Raw genomic sequence first — 9,998 nt, forward strand, 5'->3', positions numbered from 1 at the left:
CCCCCACCCACCCACCATTTTAATCATGTCATTTACTTTACTAATATTTTGGTTATTATCTTAGTAGGACTTAATTACCCATAAGATTAGAACTCTATCTATCACTCCTGTGGATTCGATCTCAACGAGAGTTAGGATATTGACAATGACTGTCCTTTACTGCTTTAAATGGTATATGCAAGCGTTATTACTCATCCCCTAAAATCAATAGAAAATCTTAACATAATAAGTAATAAGGCAAGAGGAGACTTCTAGAATAAAGTTAGGCCAACACAAAACATAAATAAAGAAAAAGTCTGAAGAAGTAATATGAAACCCCAAAATCTAGTTTGACAAATGTGAAAGCATCTAATACATAACAAAATCTGAAAATACATAATTTGTCTCTAGAAATTATATAAAGACAAGAATAAAGATATGATGAGCTCCCAAAAGAGTAAATCTAAAATCTAGAGAGCTCTAAAGTCGCCAACTCAGCCTCCACGTGGCATACTCGAGATAGGATCTTGTAACGACCTTCCAGGTCATTTTTTGCATTTTCACTCATTTTCATCGTTTAGATCTCTCCTATAGTTGGCCCAAGTTATTTATAACTTGATGGAGCTGATAGTTTGTGTCAAGACCCAAAAATCAAGATTTATGATGGAACTTGTCACAACAAGCCTTGACAAGTAAGTCTATCAAACAAACTGATACTAAAAGAGAAAATAAAAATTTTAACCCAAAGTAAGGCTTTTAGAACAAAGTTCAATCAAACAATATAATAAAAGAAGAAGAACATAACAAAAGATATAACACCATAATCCTAAAACCTGGTATCACAGTGTAAGAACTAACTGGTACAACTCAAGATCCAAACACAAAAGATATTAAAAATAGGAACAACTATGTCTCTAAATATAAAAAAGACAGAATCTAGATAAGAAAAGTTAGTAGTCAACTTCGGACGCATTATATTAATCGCTACCTCAAAAATCTCCAAATGTCGTATGAATCAACCATTATAAGGTACACCCAAACCTAGATCCATATCAAAAGGATGTAGTAGGGGTGAGTACGATACACTTTTACTCAGCAAGTATCATAGGCTGACTGATCAAAGTAGAAAATAAAGCATAAAAAATACAACTAGGGGAACATCACTTGCAACCAGAAAATGAGCCACAATGGTATCCCATACCATCTTCACTAACAGTTCTATAATATTCGCATATACTATGGCAACATAAAAGTGAAGAAAAAATAGACATATATTACATAATATGAATATAAAGGAAGAAATAAACTTAGGCAGGTATCACATAAAGAAAAATAAACACATCACAAAAATATTCAAGGTAAATACAAATGCCATAGAGATGTTGATAATGAGGCTGATGATGCCCAAGGTTGTCATACAACCTCTATTTACCGAAATAGGACCTATTGAGGGTTAATCAATCTGTATACAACTAGTATCTAATACCAATATCCATAACTCCTCTCCAGCATACCTTCAGTGGAAGGTTTTTAAAGATGTCACATTTCTGCCAGAAAAAGCTAGTGTTTCCAATATTTCCATGGTGGTACTAATGTTTTATGAACGTGTATGATATGAAGATGTAGTGATCACACCCAACCATAATGAATATTTCTATATCCAACAAATATACCAACCAAGTGATCCAATAATCCACTCAATATTTCCAACCCTCAATAAAATCTAACATAAACCATATGCCAAAAAAGTAAACTACATCAAAATAACATTGATACCACATTAGTCTCTTTCATTAGACAAGATGCAACTGATTTCTGATAGACAAGGCCAACAACATCAGATAAGACCCCATACGATTACACATAGTAATTAATATTTAAGAAATGCCAAATAACATCAATATATAATCCCCTACATGGGTACAACACAATAATATATCGATTTTTCATGATTATTTCCCACAGCCTTAACATGATTTTGTACCAATATTAACTACCCAGCCCAATCTGCAGAAAGTAAAGCCATAACCAAACTTGAATGTGGAAAACCTATCCAAAATCCTTCAATTTAAAGTCTTACTCATCGTGAACGGACTCAAAATTAACTAAAATATACAAATATAGAATCAAAACATCCAACAATACACACTATTGCTTATTTTTAAGTTAGGGTCTAAATAGACCCCCAAAATGAGAATCTAAAAAGGAAGGGTAAAATCATAATTTTGTTTTCAAAACATGTTCCCCATATTTTTTAGGAGCCTATAGTTGAAAACCCAAGCAAAAATAAGTTTAAAATGAGGTCCAAATTGAAGAAAACCCATGTTTAAGCTTTACCAAAAAATTCCATGAAATTCATTTTAAAAATCAAGAATTGATGTTGTTTTGAAGATTAAGTCAAAAGAAACTGATAATCTTAAGATTAGAAACTCACCCAAGTTAAAACACTCTCAAAATTAAAGTTTAACTCAAAGAAATTCAAATTTTAGACCTTACAGGCCAAAATCCCCAATTTCTGCCTTTTAATCCGCATTTAAAACAAGAATTAAAGGGTGAAATTGAAGAAAAGTTGTTGAAATAGGTGTTATGAATCTTATCCAAGATTAGAAATGGATGAAATTGCTCAAAATCATGAAAATTTAAGCTCTAAGTCTCACAAATGGTGAAAATAGCGAAACAAGGTATATATATATATAGTCCAGGCATTGCATACGCAACCAGGTGTCGAATACGCAGTACCTAGCCTAATGCCACGTATCGTTATCATGACCTAGTCCTTCTGTATTCAAAACTCGTGATCGTGACTGAGATATTGCATACATAATACTCGTGCTTGATATATTGAGTAGCATTCGCAGCTACTACTTTGTAAAAGCAAGTGCACTAGCTAAGTGGTTCACCACTTGAGACTTGGACAATTCTAAGTCTCCACGAACCCCTCAGGATTCATTTAGAATCCCGTGAACACAAACGAACAATGCTACCCTATCAAATTCATGCTCCAAACTCAATAACGTTATCAAATTTTTGAGAAAATGTTATTTTCACAAAGTTGACCCCCAAAACCCAATTTTAAAACTTTTCAAACCGAGGGTTAAAATGAGATTTAAAAGCTATAAAACCAAACCAACCATGTTATACCTTAAAATTGACATTTTGGTTCTGCTGGCATAGTCCATTTTGTCATCTGAAGCACAGATCAACAAATGTTTACTGAAGTCAACTATAATTCTTTTCAACCCACCAAAAACCATAATTTCATACATATCACACCAAAATGTATTGGGAATCGTGCCAAGTATCATACACCCCAAAAAATGCCATAATGCAACCACAAAGAGGGGTAAAATGGACAAATCAGACAAAATGAATATTTCACATAAGTCATCAAAAATTAGGTCGTTACATCATCCACCACTAAAATTCTAGTTCATGCTTGAACTAAAGGCAGAAAATACCTGAATCAACGTAAAGTTGGGATAATAACTACGCATATCAGATTTGACCTCCCAAGTAGCCTCATCTATAGGTCAACGTCTCCACTGGACCTTAACTACTAAAATAACTTTAGAGCGTATCTACCTGACATCCTTAGCCAAGATGGAGACAAGCTCCTTAAGAAAAGACAACCTCTCATCTAACTGAAATGAATCCCAACGAATAACATGAAACTCATCCAAAATGTAATAACAAAGTATAGAAATATGAAAAACTAGATAAACAGCCGATAAGGCTGGGGCAAAGCCACCTCACCAAAGTACAAAGATTCTCAAATGGGCCAATATACCTGGGGCTAAAATTGCCCCTCTTCCTAAACCTTATCATCTTTTATGGGCAAATCTCAAAGAAAAACACGATCACCAATACTAAATCTCAAGGCACGAAGTCTATAGTCTACATAGAACTTGTTCCTACTCTGAGTCGCTTGAAGTCTAACATGAATGATCAAAACTCTATCTAAAGACTCACGAAGCAAGTCCATACCTCAAGGTCTACCCTCTAAAAACTCAAACCAACTAATTGAAAAGTGACAAACTCTGTTAAGGCTATATCTTGCTCCCACTAACCACCAAAATCCATCATACAAGCTCAGATCATATCCTCCAAAACCTAAATAGTTTGCCCTGACTAACCATCAGTATGGGAGTAGAATATTTTGCTAAAATCAGCCCGAGTACCCAACTCATCCTGAAAGGTTTTACAAAAATGAGATGTGAACACTAAACCTCGATTTAAGATAATATACATTGGCATACAATAAAGATACACAATCTCATAAAAAATGATACGACCTCTCAGTACTAAAAGAGACTTGAATGGGAATAAAGTAAGCAAACTTGGTAAATTGATCCATGATAACCCAAACACTATCAAAACCATTTAAAGTATAAGAAAACCCAGTCACGAATACCTTCGTAATTCATTCCCACTTCTACTCGAGAATAGGTAACTTTTGAAGCAATCCACTAAGCCTCAATGGTTGACCTTCACCTGTTGGCAACATAGGCAATAAGCTGCAAAATCTAATATATATCTCTTCATACTACCCCACCAGTAATGTTGCCTCAAGTCATGATACATCTTAGTCACTTCCAAATAATAGAATACTTTTTACAATGAGCTGCCTCCACTATCAATCTAATCCAATCACCCACTCTTGGCATGCAAACCTAGCCTCCAATCCTGATAATACCATCTGAATTAAGTAAGGCTTTCTTAGCTTAATTACTCAATACTTTATCCTGAATCAGTATTAATCCAGCATCATCAAACTAATAAGCTCAAATTTGCTCCATCAAAGAGAACCTAGCCTCCACGAATGCCAAAACACACCTTATTGTCCAAATATTAATCCTAACTATCTGGTTAGCCAAAGACCAAACGTCTAAGTCCAAGGGCTTCTCCTAGGTCAAAAGATGTGCCAAGGTACCATGCTAGTCGACTTTTGGCCAAGGTATCTACAACTATATTAGCCTTGTTTGGATGATAGAGAATAGTCAAGTCATAATCCTTAAGAAAATCAAGACAACGATGCTCCCTCATATTAAGATCTTTATGGGTGAAGAAATACTAAAGGCTATAATGATTCAAGAAAATCTCACAATAGACTTCATACAAGTAGTGTCTCCATAACTTCAAGGAAAAAATAATCACGCACATCTCCAAATCTTGGGTAGGGTAATTCTACTCATGAGGCTTTAACAGACGAGAAGCATACATAATTACCTTACCCTCTTGCATTAATACAACAACTAACCCAACACCTGATGTACCATAAAAGACAATAAGCCCACACCTTTTTTAGGCAAAGTAAGGATAGGAGCAGATGTTAATAAATCCTTGAGCTTTTGGAAGCTCGCCTGACAAGAATTAAACCACTAAAAGGAAACCTTCATCTGAGTCAACTTGCTAGAGCTGCAGTAGATGAAAAAACCTTAAAAAATATCAATAGAAACCTGCTAAGCCAACAGAACTCTGAATCTCAATGGGCAAAGTAAGCCTTGCCCAATCATGAACTATTGCAATCTTAGCTAGATAAACTAAAATACATACCTTATATACAACATAACTTATGTGTTATAAAAATATAGCACATTCGATGCTTAAAACGAGGAACATATGCAAGTTTCTGAGTTTATTTTATTAGATATTATGCATTTTTGGTATATTTTGTAGGAAATCATATTTTGGATGCTAAGTTTGTGAAAAAATATGAAAAAAGTTCTTTAGGCTACTTTTTAGAGTAATTATGGATGTTCGAGACACTTTTTGTCTTGTCCATAAGCAAAGATGTTCGAGATTGAAGAAGAGCTGAAAAAAAACTCCCGATACTAAGTCAACATGTGGACCACAAGTAGGCTAAGAAAGTGCTAGAAGTACAAAATTGCAATAGCTGACTTGTAGGATTTTTTCATTCGATACCTGCACCCTGTACCTATGCTCACCCTATTGACCATAGGTACTTCCAGGGTCAGGGTGCAAGTGTAGATCATATGTAGCCACCGACCCCTTTTTTCTTCTATTTTGTTTGGGCTTTGGTTTTAGGGTTTACTCTTGTACTATAAATACCCTTTATGTGTTTTTTAGGAGGAGTTATGCATTTTTGATACTCACAAACATATTTTGACTCCAAGATTTGATTTTTATCTTGGGATTCTCTTGTATTGACTTCAGTTGACTAATTCAGTTATGGTTTTGGGTTTATTACTTATTATTATTGTGATTTCATCTATGCCTCCAATTATGAATGTTATTGATTTCTTCACAAATATGAGCCACTAAAAAAACCATGGCTAGGGTTGTGGAAACCCTGGTAAACTGATGAAGTAGGGGAATTGCGATTGTTGAATTGAATCGATACCGATGGCATGCATTGTATTATCTTTACTATAATAGAGTTCTTAGAAGTGTCCAATGCTATGATCCCACCTAGATTATCGCTACTTACTCCACAAGAGGAATAGTGACTAGGAAAAGATAATGACAATGGTAATTTAGAGTTTAGCTATTGATCCACACTACTAGGTATTATCTATTTAAGATGGTTAGACTTTATCTAATAACTAGAGACTTGAAAGGTAATTGTTAACTGGGATCTAAATAAGAGTTGGTAATGCGATATCCTAAGACTCAAAAGGTAAAGGGTGAAATCTGTCTACTCATCCAAAAAACTATAGATGGCACATAACTTATCAATTTTCTATGCAAGGTATTGGGTTGGTTTAGCAAAGCACGATAAGCCTACAGAGTTGAAAAGATAGGGGGAACACAATCCTAGTGTTCGCCAATACTGATCACAACCGAAGTCCATATTTACTCCTTGTTTGATATTGCATTTCAAATCCCCATTTACTTTTCTAGTTTTTGCCTGTTGATTAAAGTTGCTAAAATCCACAATTCCACATATTCCCTTGGTATTCAACCCCAACCTTCACTGGGTTACTATATTTGACAACAACCATATCATATTCTGAGAGGAGGTGTAGCTTAGACGTTATCAAATTTCAACACTGTTGTTGGGGATTACAATGTAGATTTGTGAATTAAAGTCATTGAAGCTTTTTGGTTTTTCTTCTTCTTCTTAGTTAGGCATACATCGGTGTGTGCCTAATACATAGCGTAGAGGCAATCCCTTACTCCTACTGAATTTGAATCCATAGAGGATCCTATAAACACCTAGTAGGATGTCAGAGCTGAAAAGAGATTATTTTTCTCCCTATCCTTCTGAAGGAGTTTAGGACATTGTTGATCAACAGACTGGTGAGCTTTTAGCTCAAGCTAAAAGTAAGTAAAAGGTAGTAGAAAAAGCTCAATGCATATGTTGGGAGGCAGAGTTAGCTAAGCAGAAATAGGAAACAAACCGTCGAGCAGTACTCGGTGAAAACTAGAATAGATTCAGAGGAGGCAGATCACAAGTGATCCCAGCATATTAGTATGTTCATCCACATGAATACTATGCAGAAGATCTTGGATATTATGAGCCGAAGATACTAGAGCTATTATTCCTCTTGTTTTACCCCCTAATGTCAAGTTCAGAATTTATAGTGCTATGATTCAGCTCTTATACTTGAAGGGCATCTTTGCAGGGTTGCCTATAGATGATACAAACATGCATTTGTCAAATTTTATAGGGATTTGCACTTTATGTACCATACCTGGGGTAGATCAGGAGGCACTGATACTGAGGTTGTTTCCCTTCTCACTTACTAGAGAAGTAGCTTTATGGATAGGGGAACTTCTAAGAGTGTCTATAATTATATGGAGTGAGTTATATAGATAATTATTGAATAGGTTCTTTCCTTCATCTAGGGTATTAAAGCTCAACGACAAAATTTATAACTTTAGGTAGCTACAGTCAGAATCTATGTATGAGGCATGGTTCAGGTTCAAAAAGATGCTTAGCATGGTGCCCAACCATCGAATTTCATGGACAAGCTTATTAGAGATGTTTTATACAGACCAAATTATTAGTTCCAGAGCAATACAAGCACTATATTTGTAGGAGCCTTCATGAGATTATGATGTGAGATGGCTTCAAGTATTATGGATCAGATCTCATCAACTAACCAGAGGTGCCAAACTTTGTTAGTTGAGAGAGGTATAGTCATTTATGCCATTAGAGATTCGATGAACAGAGAGTCACTGAGGATACTGTAGCTCAGGAGATTTCATTATAGAGGACAAACATTGATGAGTTGGCTAAACAATTTGCAAAAATAAATTCAAGAAAGGTTAATACAGTAGGGGCCCAGGGTACAGCTTCTAGGGTGCATGAGTCTGAGTTAGAGGAGGAGGCAAAATATATAGATTATTAGTTGGAAGGTTTCTGAGACCAAGGGAAAGGTAATCAAGTTTGGAACTATGATGATAGAGACATACATTCCACCTGGCAGATAAGATACAGAATCGAGAATAGAAAAGATGTTGGCTAAGATGATGAAGGGTTAAGAGAGTCAGGAAACTTGCCTTAAGGAAATCAAGGAAGATGTTTCAGGATTTAATCAAAAGGTTGAATCATATTCAACTGCTATTAAGTATCTGGAGTAGCAGTATGGTCAAATCTCTTCCACTTTGGCCCAACGTCAGACAGGTGTAGTTCCTAGTGACAATGTGTCTAATCCTCCAACACTGGCTCATTGTCTGGCAATTAACACAAGGAGTGATTCCCTTCCTGATAAGCACTTTGTTCCTGCTACTAATAAGCTAAAGAAGGAAAATATTGTTGCAGATGAGACACATCAAAATAAACTTGAGAAGCTACTTGTAGTGACGATAATTTTGGGAGTGATGACAATAACGACTGGGTAGCAGGAGAGCTCCAAGATATAGTGCAGCAATTTAGCGTAGATTTTCAAGCACCATTAGTAGAAAAAAGGGATACCCAGGTTCAGTCACCATTCAATTTTCTATTGGTCCTTATGACATTAATCAGTCTCTATGAGATTCGGGAGCAGGAATAAAAGTAATTTCATTGGTGATATACTGACACGACCCAACCCAGGCCTTGTAGTAATGGGCATCCCAAGTCCATCCAGGATTGAGGACCGCCCTTGTTACCAAATCCAACCACCTATATCCAACCTTAGATGTGCTACATTTTGAACATATAATAAGATAGCATTATTGATCTCATTAAGACTCTAGGATAGGATCATAACTGTGACTGACCCAACCGAGTCCAACCATACCCCACCAATCGCTCGACCATACCAAACCAAACCATAAACTAGTCCATAACCAAAGAAAATACCAAACATAATATGATTAATCCCAAAATGTAATATGATCGAACAATGAGAAATCATGTTCGATGATGCCAGCCTTCCAGCTTATTCCAATACAAAGGTGAAACCTCTATCGATCCCATCCATACAACCTCTAAAAGTATCATAAAGCCTCTATCTGAATAAGTAAACAAATTTGGTTAGGACATGCCCCAACCATGGCCAAAACCAATATGCAAAATAAAAGAAAAATGTCTAAAGAAATCCATAACATAAAATGATGCCTCCCAAAAGAATGAAAGCTCACCACTTTAGTCCAAATGCTGATACTGAATCCATATACTAGACAGGAGGAGTAGAATAGTTGGTTCCTACAGAGCATTGGTATACAGCTGCCAGTAGATGGGGTTAGCGAGTGACTGTAAGCATGAATCTCAGGATAAGGATAAAATAATGCCAGTCACAAAACCAAGTAAAACCATCTATAATGCATATAAACATACATATATAAGTACTGGGAAAGGGTCCGAGTTTATCATGCTCTTAAAACCTTTACCTAGGTTTTGTAGCTTTGTCGTCCTAACCACCCACGAGCCATATGGGTTTATCTCCCCCTGCTGAAAAGGCCCCAGTGTGTGTAGATGCACAACTAGGGAATATCCAATGGGATAACTAGTACATCCCCTAATATAAAATATGACATAAGCACAAGGTCATCAAGACCCTTCATATCGGTAAATATAAGTTTCTGATTTAGGTCCCCCAGGACTGCCACCTTCCACGACTTAGCTACAC

This window comes from Capsicum annuum, chromosome 3, assembly GCF_002878395.1.
Source record: "Capsicum annuum cultivar UCD-10X-F1 chromosome 3, UCD10Xv1.1, whole genome shotgun sequence".
Taxonomy (NCBI): Eukaryota; Viridiplantae; Streptophyta; class Magnoliopsida; order Solanales; family Solanaceae; genus Capsicum; species Capsicum annuum.